This window comes from Sciurus vulgaris (assembly GCF_902686455.1).
Source record: "Sciurus vulgaris genome assembly, chromosome: 6".
NCBI lineage: Eukaryota > Metazoa > Chordata > Mammalia > Rodentia > Sciuridae > Sciurus > Sciurus vulgaris.
In genome coordinates, this window is record NC_136466.1 from 79,302,888 (window position 1) to 79,315,151 (window position 12,264).

General features: G+C 37.8%; 1 protein-coding gene across 6 annotated transcripts in view; it reads left to right on the plus strand.

Moving 5' to 3' along the window:
- The window catches only part of EFNA5 (ephrin A5), a 277,313-nt gene that overhangs the window by 212,142 nt on the left and 52,907 nt on the right, over positions 1-12,264 (plus strand). Inside the window, exon 1 of one of the 6 annotated variants that reach the window (XM_079144822.1) lies at positions 3,535-5,560. The exons of 4 other annotated variants lie outside the window; for them this stretch is intronic. The gene's annotated coding sequence lies outside the window, so the exon portion shown is untranslated. Of the gene's footprint in view, positions 1-3,534; positions 5,561-5,779; positions 6,143-12,264 lie in introns of those variants that run through there. One more of the 6 variants, XM_079144823.1, reaches the window with a different exon arrangement.

Genomic DNA, 12,264 nt, shown 5'->3' on the forward strand with positions numbered 1-12,264 from the left:
AATTCCAGAATGCTCAATAAGCCAAAACTGCCTCCCTTTTCATGGGCTCATGAGCATCTTGTGATTTCTCATTGTGGAATCCCGGCTTCGAGAAATCACCTGGAGGAGGTTGATACCAGATTCCTACTGTATTTTCACATTGCCCCTCTTTCTTTTTTGGACATGGATAAATTAGTGAAGTTAAAGCAAGAAGAAATAGTTTTTAGCTCTTCAAAAAAGCACATGTGGGCTCTGTACAAACTAGATTAAAATATTCTTTGGAGTTTAAAAATCACATTTCAAAGTGCAACCTTTGTACTCTCGTCCTATTATCAACAGTTTTTCTATCACTTTATATTTAATAAATTATTTCATAATCATTACTAAGAGTAAAATTAGATTTATTTGAACTCCTAAAGAGAAAGCATTGAGACTAATTAATATTGAAAAATATGTTAGGATATATCCATATCCATATCTCTATCTACATAGATACTAGATATATAGATAGATACCAGAGTTTATCTACCGTTAGGTAGGTAGGTAGGTAGATTCCCAATGAATCAAGAGCAAATAAATACAAATAATATCTGAAAAATGTTCTTCTGGGGTTGAACTTTGTTTTCTTCCAGTTTTCACAGTAAAAGAAATTTTGTTTCTATGTTTGTCTTACACAAATGGATTTGGGAAAGGAGGGCCATTCCTGTCCTGCATTTAGCAGCTGTGCTTACTGGTTTTGTAATCTGTAAACTCAGATTGTGCTTCTATTTTAATTTCAGCATGCCTGAAGCACAGGATTCTTTTGAAATGTTCAGACATGACTATTTAAAACTGAAAAGAGAAGTTCAACCATTAAACGTTCTCATCTTCTCTCAGATTCTTTCTGATGTGATGAAGTGAAATGCTTTCTCATGTAGCCCATAATTTCTGCTTATACTGTCTTGCTTATGCAAACTTTTAAATAAGCTGTAGATGCAAAAGCATAGAAAAGCTGTACAAATTTTGTCTGGTTTTGCATTATTGTTAAGTCAGCAAGGATTCTAATGGAGTACAGAGGATGAGACAACAAGAATCCAATCAATAGACACAAAAGGCAAATGAACTTGCATAAATTAGCACTCTAATAGGAAGAGATAAATGTGTGTTCTCTTTCAAGTAATAGGCATTATTGAAAAAGGTCTGACAGATAGCACCATGATTTATTTTTAGCTTTTTTTCTGGGGTGCAAAAGTGAGAAAATGGTAGTAAATTGAGCATTGAGGAGACTGTGTTGAGCCACAGTCATCAGATCAATGTGTAGCTAGAATGTTGTGTCCACGTGGATGATGGTATCCTCAGTGTTTCTCATAGAAATATGAACACTTACAAAGATCCCCAGAGGGTTTGTTCTGAGACCAGTGTTTGTCTTGGAGAAGCTACTCTCTGATCTTGACATTCAGACATTGCCAGCATACTCTACATTGAGACCATATCCTCTGAGGAAATAGCAGGGAGGATTTTTCAGATGTTAAATGTGTAAGTATCTAGAACCAGGGCAGTCACAGATCATCTGCCACTACAGCACTGTGCAGTAGTTTCATTAACTGTCACCAGCTCAATTCAAGAAATGCTTGGGGAGTGATTGCAATGTGCTCTGTTTTCCATTATTCCAATTATACTCTGTTATTTTGGGTTGGGAATACAATAGCTCTAGCAAGAATATCACAAGTGCCTGGCACTATGGCTTCTACCCGTAATGTATCTAGGGAGAACCAGGAATCTTCTCTTTTTGCCTATTGCTTCCAACTCTTTGTTTGCTGCTTCTATTTATGGGAAAGGAGATGGGTACATAAGGAGCTGCCAAATAATCTCCATTGCCTTTGCTAAAAGGCAGAAACCTCAGCCATGGATTTGCCATCTCACTTGGGCAGACTCCAGACCAGCGCAGCAACCTGATCATTTGTGTTGCTGGTTGATTTAATATAGGGCAATAAGTAGTGCACTAATGGTTTCATGATGGCACTTCTCCAAAGAGCTCACCTACAGGCAGGGAGAAACCTGTACCCCAGGGAAAATTTGGGGTATGCAATCCTCTTTCCTGGGATTAGGAGAATACTCTGGTTTTAAGTAGATACTTTTAAAGACACTTGTAAAATTCAGGGATTTTTTTTTTTAGAACCTGGGGAACTTTTACTCTTTGGGAAATCTCCTAGAAATTCTATCTTAGGGGAAATACCATCTGTATTGTTGGAAGAGAGTGAATTAATTTGTCAGTGTTGCTTTGATCCCAATCCAGAAAGCCAAAAAGAGAAAAACGAAAGAAAAATCCAGTGTCTGCTAAGTATCAGCATTTCATATCTTTTTCTTCACATATTTTAAAAATAGATCTTTCCTTAGCTTTATTCCATTACTGTTAACTGTAATCAGTACTTTATGGTTATGTTACATAGCTTTGTTTCATTAGGACAATGAAAATGGTATTGAACAATAGCAATATAATGTAAGGAAACTGTTTGTAATTCGGTTGGAAATTGCTAATGCAGTAGACAGTCAATAATACCATCAGCTTGACTTTCCTAGGAAAACATGAGCTAAATTCCCTCCACTTTTCTCTCAAATCTTATTGGGTAGGGGTGAGTGGGATACTCAGAAGCACAGTGGAAACCTGGATGCCCTTGAAAAGAGAATTTCTTTATGAATTGAATTTTGAATGATATCTGTAGGTCCTGGGAAGAGCTACTATTTAAGACTGAAATTCTCGCTGGAGATTTTCAAAAAAAGAGACTAGATAATTAACAGTTCCAAAAGCAAACAGCTGGATAAAATGATGTCTCACAATTTCTTCTACTATTATATCTCTCTATAGTCTTGATACAGAAGTAGGGTTCTCAATTTAATTATTGTTGAGTATCAAGGGAAAATAAGCAGGCCCTCTCTTTACCAACTTATGTCATGCATGCTATATGCGTTTTTAATTACTGTAAGTTAGGACTAGTAAACATGAGTAGCATCTGGGAATACAAAGACAAATAAAGAAGTGTTCTAAAGAAGTGTTGAGTTGGAATTTTGTTGCTCTTAACTCTGGTAACTTGGTTGTGACTGTTCAGTCAATACTACATATTGAAAGTGGCATGTTAGAGGAATCCATAGATTCGATAGCATACATAAACACTGAGCTATAAATATAGTGCTGAGAATTCCATTTTAATCAGTTAATGCTTGAAGATTCTGGGTTGCAATTTACCATTAAGAAAAACAGGAGTGATGTGTTGAATTTTGAGTTGTCCTATAAATTTCTCTAGTCATTAGAACCAACACAATTTTCTCATGTGTGATATGAATTTGTAAATGTCCTAATTGTCAAAGAATAGCAGTATTTCATGTTTCCATGTACTTCCAAACATCTCTGACATATTTAGAGATATTTATTATATCTCAAAGCTACCACCTTCATTTTAAAAATAAACAAAACTAAATTTAATGCTCTACCAGGAAGTTCTATGCATATGTAAGTATATTTCTTCTGCTTTTATGCCAGAAACTCATATTTACACTAAAAGAAAACAAACAAAAAAAAATCACTTCCTATAACTTCTAAGTTTCAGTTCACTTCCTTTAGTGTGTTGGAATAAGTTGTTAACTTAGAATTCAAAACCCTAAGTTGAGGTATATTTTAAGTTACAGATCATGTTCCAATTATATGGTGGCAAACATCTCCAACTTCCTTTGTGAACAGAAGAAAAGGTATCTCTGCAGCTAGAGCACCTTTCTCCCTTCCTCCAGCCATGGGTGTCAGTGCATGCTTCAGAGAAGGCTCCATAGTACCAAGAGTGGGTGCTCTTCTTTATCAACCATGTACACTGTGTTTATAGGCTGTCTACCTGGTCAGTGCATGCCACATGTTACTTTCCCTAATCATGTTTATAAAACCAAAGAAACCAGCACTTAGTGGCCATGACTTAGGCCTTTAAGTTAAGGACTGGATTCTTTAACCTTGGGGTGGGTCTTTGGTCTTGTCTGTTGTGGGTCTCTTCTCAGTTACAATTGTCCTAAGTTAGAAAATCTGAGAGCATACCCAAGTGCATTCCCTCTGTGCCCACATCTTACTTCCCAGAGATAGGGTTGAAAGGCATGCTTTATATTTGTGGAATGGACAAAATATGCAAGTTACTTTTAGCATACAAAATGGGTTATGACTTTAATTAAATATTTGGCATCCACAAGGTAGGTACCCAGATGTTGGATTAAAACATCAACAAATGAAATTGCCCTTTTCTGTAAATAAATTGAGTGATGAGATACAGCCACATTTTCCCTCACATTGGATACAGATTTAGCACAGATTCTGTGCTAAATCCCAGGCTGATTTAATATCTCCCACAGGTTTCATAAACTCCTTTGTTGTTTTTTGACCCAGCTCATCAATGCCGAGTTTGTGACCAGCAATAGCTCACGTTCTCTTTTTCTTTCTGAACAGAAAGAACAGTTTGAATAGCAATAAAATGTTAATGCGCACATCGTGAAACTTTGGGATCTGGGATTGTACTGCTGAGTGTTGAAGAAAGCCAGTTGTGACCCTGTCTTCTCAAAGCTCACAGTGCTGACTTGTCACCCGGCGTGGAGTGCCCATTATCACCCTCTTATTTCATCATCTTTGTGCTTGGCATTAACCATCCCTCTGAAACCTCATGGTCCACACAAGTGGCTTGTTCAGACCTTGTTGCAATACCAAAAATTCTGAAAGTTCAAGAGGAGGGTCATGCACATTTGCTTTGAACTACAGTTCTTTCCAAGGTAGACATTTTGAAAGTAGAGTTTATTAAGACGAAAGTGGAAGGAGAAAAACAGCAACTATATTCTTTGTCATTGAGACAGACAAGCATTTAAGTAGGTAGAGATATTATAGCACTTGAGAATCCCCTAAAGTGCTTGGATTTATTTCTAAGAAATAAATGGTGAATTGTTTATTTCTTTCTCCCCCTTATGTTTCCTTGGGACAGAGCAATTAGTTTCTTATTTTTTATGATTGCATTATTCTTGCATATATCTTTCTGTGGTCCAGGCTATAAAAGTAAATAGAGGATCCAGCTGTATGAATGAATATCCTTTTAATGAGTGTGGGGAGGAAATAATAATACTAAGTAGTGCAAAACCATTTTTATGTGATGAACTGCAGTTCTCAGCTCCCCAGCTCCCCAGTCTTAAGCCACAGGCCACCAGTAAATGTGTGCATAAAATGGCAGTTTCAAATGTTCTGGTGTTAACAAAGGTATCCTGTGGTTTGTTTTGTTCCTAGAACACACTTTCTATGATTTTTTAAAGGGTGGTGGCATATTCTGTTTTAATTTCCAGGGTCAAGGAAGGGTAAAATGGAGTATGTGACTTTTCTCTAACACCCTTCATTCTATCTTTGGGCGAAAGCCTTGCTGAAGCAGTGAGATAACACAGTTGCCAGGTGATAATACAGTCGTTTTTGCAGTGCCATGAGTTAATTTCAGAGGTGAAACTATCCCTACTTAGGAAAATAATGTGTCTTCTCCCCTCAGACCAGCCATTTGCTCAGAACAGCAAATGGATAGCGCCTCCCATGTGTAGATATTATGTGAGTGACTTGGCTCTGCTTTTTCCCTTTCCTTCTTATTTTCTTCCTTTCTGGCCATTTTTACGTATTTATTTTTCATTGATATTTTATATCTATAGTCACTGGCAGTATTGTAATTCAAGCCCCCCTCCCCCCCCGTACCATTAATTTAATTTTAAACTGCCAACATTAGTCTGCTCAGGCTGCTATAACAAACTACCATAGACTGTGTGGCTTAACTAACAGAAATTTACTTTCTCAAAATTCTGGAAGCTTTATGTTCCAGATCAAATCAAGCAGAAGCTGGTGCCTGGTGAGGGCTCTCCTCCCAGCTTGCAGATGGCTACCTTCTCACTTGGTCCTTGTACAACGAGCAGACAGCAGCTTTCTGGCATCTCTCCTTAAAAGGACACTAATCCAATCGGATCAGGGTTCTGTCCTTATGCCCTCTTTTAACCTTAAAGACTTTATCTCTAAATATAGTCATACAGGGAGTTGGGCTTCAGCATGTGACTTTTGTGGGGGATGCAAACATTCTGTCTGTCATACTGCATAAACACGAGGAAGAGAAAATAGAGAACATACTGTGACATGAACTTTGTGGTAAGTTACTAAACTTTTGATCTGATGCTCTGTGCTTCCTGCTCCTATAACAAATTCTGATGATGATGGTTGCAGAGGAAAGCTTAAGAAGTCCCCGGATAAAGCCAAAGGAAGGATGTTAATTACCTTCCCACCCACTAACACTGTCCTGGAATATGTAGCAGAGGGATGGAAAGAAAGGTTTCTAACCCTCATATGTGCCAGGGACTGTGGCCTGGTGAAGCTCCAGGACAATGGAGTCATTCTAGTCTTTCTCTACAAAGATTGGAATTGCTATTGGTAGCTTTGCAGTGATGCTGGCTGGTTCCTGAGAAAGTTGGTTTCTTCTCCTGACCTTGACTGGAGGAACAGAGACTGGATGTCTGGGGGGAGGAGTACCCTCTGTATTCCACACAACGCCCGCTAACTAGAGCAAACCCCTGGGCATATCCCAGCCTGGTCTGGGCCTGACCTGAGCAGAAGGGAGCCGCAAAGATCTCCGGATTGCCAACTCATGGTTGCCGGGACACAACTCAGAGCAGAGCAGTGGTTGGCAGAGTCTGAAAGAGAGTCTTGGGTGTTCCTGCCAATGTGATAGGCGGTTGCAGGATTTTGTGAAGCAGTCTGATGAACCCTCTCAAATAGAGGCACCTAATGCTGCTCAGCTGTGTAATTGGGATGGAAATGGGCCAATGAGAGGCAGCAGTCTGTGCTTAACCTTTTGGGAGTCTTGTTCCAGGAGACTGTTTTTTTTTGGGGGGGGGGCATTACAAATAATAAGCCTCTCTGCCTGATTTGTAATGAATTAGTAATAAATGGCCTAGCGCTCTACGAAATTCTGACGATTACAGAGCAGCTTTAGCTAAGTGCACGGGACCACATCTTATTTTGATCAGCTGTAGCATAGCAAAGACATGTAATTATCATAATCTAACAATTAGCCTGGCATCACTTTCCAGTGTTTAATTACCCCGATAAATGGTAATTGAATAGAGGACTTAATGACAAGAGAGAAACTTTCATTCTGCCTTAGGTGCTTAAGTTGTCTACTCGGCTAGGCATAATTTTCTAGCATTGCTTGAACAACAGTCCTGATTATCATTTTCCTTTTTGCAGTCTTCCATTATTTTGTTTCCTGATCTTGACCTTTGTTTATCATGTTATTTAACTCCTCTCAAGATTTAATGCTGGGACCCAGACTACAGATGTTTATTGGACACTTTGCACAGTTTTCCTGTTGTTAAGCCTTGTTCCTAATATCCTTTCCCAACAATTTGGACATCTATGAAATCACCACTAGGTGCAGTTATTGTGCTATGGGATCATGAGACAAGTAAACACCAGCACTGTCTTCAAGGGGAGCTGTAGGCGAGAGAGATCTGCCTGCCAGTCCCAGTTTTCTTCTAAATTTACACATGTATGTTGGATGAATTCAATACTTTTTATGAATACAAACAGCACCTAATTTCTAGTTATTCCATATCTCTTTTCTCTGTCTTTTTACCCCCATTCCTGGCCCCATGTTTGTTGCCAACTGCTCACAAGGGTCCAAATGAAAGTAACTAGTTCTTACTGCCAACCTGCATAAAAGCAGCAACATCCTGCTTTACATTCTAACGCTTTCTATGAAACATTATTAATACTCTTATCGCACTCTAACATTGCCAAATACATGTTTCCCGTTGCCTACAGAAAGGCAGACATTTTTTAAAAACCATAAAGTATATCTATTTCCTTTCTTTTGTTATGTTTTCTTTAAAAAAAATTAATACGAATGAATTCCATGAGAAATAGTTCTTGGTTATCCCAATTATCGGAAAATCGGGACCAAATCTGAGACTTAGTAATGATTCCAGTAAGTTATCTTTAGTGCTTAAAAATATTTATTTCACTGTTGGCATAAAGTCCTTAAGAACTATTAAATCATTATTTTTCAAAAACATCTTCTTGAGTTGGTTAATACAGTGAAGATTTATTATTGCTCTTTTGTCATTATTTTTGAAACTAAGAATGGCCTGAAATTCGTCTGGGTAACACCATCCCACCAGGAGGCAAAAGGGCTACATGGAAGTAATCATTCTGGCAGGTGGCTTATTTGTTTGTTTGACTCCCACATCCCCTGAACAGAATCGGTTTGTTCAATCCTGTTCTCTCAGGACAGTGGCTGGATAACCTGTTCCACGATTGTCTGCATCTGCTTTCACTGGATCTATTTATGTGGCAGGTGTTCTGTGCCATGTGCTTGAGGGGATGGAAAACTCTAGATAACTTAGAGTATCATATGCATCTTTTTCTGGGAGCTCCTGACTAGCTGAAGTGGTGAAGGAGCTTGTTTTGCATTGTGGGAGTGACTTCTGTTAGGACTATACTGATTGCCAGATGTTAATTCTTTATTTTGTTTTAAATCCCCATTTGAAACCTATTTGGTGTGCCCTGCGATGCACCCGGTCTGTGAGAACTCTGCCTGCTCGATTCTTTGGCTGTCTTGGCTGTTGATGTTGACACACACTCACTCGCTGCCCCAGGCCTCTTTGGGGGCTTAGAAGCAATTAGACTGTCACCCAAAGCTCCCAGTCCCTTCCTGAAGAAAAGTCTTGTTTAGGCTCTGCCAATTTAATGCTTTGTTTCCTTTGGAAGTCTTCTGTCAAACTAATAAAACAAACTCCAAATGAGTTAAAACACTGGAGGAGAAACATTCTGTGGGACTTGTATTTGAAACAGGTGTTATCCTGGGAGATAATTTTTTTAAAGTCATTCAGTCTGACGTAACTTGTAGAAAAGCAACGGCAAAAACCAGTTGAGATTATTATTCATTTATTTGATATGGGTGATTAGTACTAATTGTGGGTTTTAAAACCACTTTGAAAGTTCACGCACATCACACATACACACACACACACACACACACACACACACACACACAGAAAAAGTGACAAGGTAGTGTATTAAACCACTAATGAATTCTGGCCAAGAAAATTATGTCTTATTACCAACAGTTCCTGAATTCAAGGCAAAACTCTCATACTGTAGAATTTTTAATTCCCAAAACATGTGTGGATAAGAACTCTGTTGAAATTTTCATTAATAGATAAACTGAGCACCCAGATTTGGGTTGCAAATGTTTCATCAGTATCCTTTGCTTCATTGGATGGAAAAATATATGACATAGCATATTGCATTTCAGCTGTAAAAGAATAAGCAGGATATGTCTCTGAAATGCCTCCTTAAGCATTTTTTGGGGGGGATTTTTGTTTTTGTTTTTTTTTGTTGTTGTTGTAAATCTCACATCTGTCAGAACATTAGTTGTTATTGATGTATTCTAGAGCCCTGAAGAGCCAGATTGGACTGCTTGAGATTATGTGTCTTGATCTTCAGGTACTATCTCCTCTAGCCTCAACAACTAGTCTGCTTACAGTGAAACTGTCCATGCCTCTTGACTCTCAGAGCTGAAAGTGAAAGTTAATTACCAACCTATATCAAAGATAGGCATGTTTTGGCCCTTGAGAGGGAAGAAAAGTTTAAAAATAGCAAAACAAATATTCGTTCAGTCCTGAGTGATGTGCATACTATTCATCTATCCCAAGTTAGGTTTACTATTTGTATTTCATGCTTTAACCTCTGCAGGAAAACAAAAAGAGCATCTTCAGATTTAGGTTAGAAGAACCATAAGGTTTGCATTCTGTGCTGAAAGGAAGAACAGAAGGAGACAAGAAGATGTGTGCTATGTAACAGAGGCTGCTGTCCTGCCCATTTTACAAACACATATTTATAAAACAAATCCCTTGTCAATTACAGGGCCTGTTCAGACCTTTCTGGACAAATAAGAAATTCCTGTGGTTAAAAAGAGACTTCATATTCTGAAATTAGTCTTTAAATCAATAACAGTAGAATTGAAAGTCAGCACTGCCAAGATTTATTCATTCTAGATTTAGTTTAAAATTTGGGAGGACTCCTAAGCTGATAAATTTGCTTAATCTTTGACCATAAATCATATCCTTCTTTTACATTTCAATTTCAGAATGTAATACATTAGGTTGCCTTGTAATTAAAGAAGTGACATTGGAATTCTCTTCAAAGGAATATTAAAACAATCACCTCTTTGACAGATTAAAATACATTTAAAATGTAATAATCAACTATGAAGTTGATGAGTAATAACATTTTCATTATTGAATCCTTTAAAACATTACATGAAGGGGGATAAAAGTGTCTCACAGCTTCCTAACTTCTCTTAAAACTCTCTCCTTTCAGTAATATTGTTTCTATATTTATGAAGTGAAGAACCCTCACTCAGGAGCTGCTTGATAAAATACCTCAGTACATATTTCCCTGGAAGCAGGCTCTCTGCTGTGCCAGCAACATACACTAAACGCCAATTTAAAACATTTAAATATACACCATACCCTTCCTTTCCCAGCTACAAAATGAAAAGTACTTCGACTTTCGTAAATGAGAATGGAATGCGGGGTGGAACCTCAGGAGAAAGCGACTAACAATGAACTCAGAAGAGGATTGGGATGCTGCTCCTCTGTGGACTGAGCTTAGGCAGGCTCCTGTGTCCTCCTGTTTAGCTGTCAATACCCACAACACAGGAGCCTGGGCGGGGAGGAGGCAGTAAGGTTAGTGCCATGAAAAAAGAGTTTGAGAAAGAAAGCTAGGTGATTTCTATTTGCACTACCAAAGAAGAACCAAAGGACAGTATGAGGAAGTTTAGAACTTCCACTTGGGGCTGACGAAGGACCTAGACTATTCAAGAACTAGATGTTCCTTTTTTTTTTTTTTTTTTTTTTTTAGGGACCCAAAGTTGAAAATAAAATATTTAGTTAGGAGGACAAAGCCTTTATGATTCAGGCTAACTAATATCATAAAATGATGATTTGGTTCTTATCTCAGAAGGAAGTTGGGGCACACTGTTGATAACTAAATGAAAAGACAATTTGTCATTTCTTGTTGTCTTTATTTCATTTGATTCTGACATTCAAGTCATGATTCACTTCCACCAACAGGTTAATTAAGGGGAGAGATATTAACAGTGGTTTTAAATTGATAATCAAAATCATATTTAGCATTGTGATGGAAAGTCATCAGGTAAATGCTGAGACAAATTCACTTGTCTGCATTTAGAGGCGCCCTTTTCAGCTCCAATCCCAGCTTAAATTGTTACTTTTGCCATCAGTAGTCCCTAAAATATGTTGGGGAATGAAACTGACTAAATTATGTTATGTGCATATACAAATATGTAACAATGAATCCCATTATAATGTATAATTATATTGTACCAATAAAATATATATATTTTTAACTGTACCTTATATCCATTCTTCCGGTGGCTTCTGGATGATCAAAAATTACTATAAAGTGTATATTTCATTTTTGGTATTTAAGATGATTACAAAGGACTTGTTACCAGGCTGAATTTTATTCTTCTTAACTAACTGAACCGATCCTTTCATAATGCAGATGACATTCTTAACGAGTCACTGAGAATTTTTGATAAATGTGTAAAATGTATTCTTGCCATAACAGAATATATAATATTATATGTTATATGGACCATTGACTTGAGCAGTCATGCAATCCAGTGAGGAACAGGGACCATGTTTCTATGCAAGCAAATGTTTGCTGGCTCCTGAGACTTATGCATTGTGAGGACAGACAGGGTAGTAATTGTTTGAAACAGTTACTTTTCTAAGTGTGGCAACTGTACACATTTTGCATTGTGAACCACTGTATTAACTTATTGGAGATGTATTGCAATTATTGTTGGCTTATTGCTGTACAGCCAATAGTAGAGTTAAAAATACACAGTGATCTCACAGAAGTAGAGAAGCATGAGCACAATAGATGAAATTATGGAAAAGGAGGAGAGAGGAGACATACAAGAAAATTTTCAAGAGATTTACTTAAAAATGTGTTGCAGCAGTGACTGCTACCCATTGCATTTGTAGATACTGGCATGCAGAATTATTCCTTCTAGATGTGAATTTCCTCTTTTAACAAGAGGTAAAGCTCATGAAAGCTGTTTGCTGATGAAAAAAAGATCCCTTTATGTGAATGGCTGCTGAGTGCAACTACACACTTTATTCTGTGAAAGACTAAAATGATGTGCATGAGTCAGGAACTGATTCTTTCCTCTGAGGCTC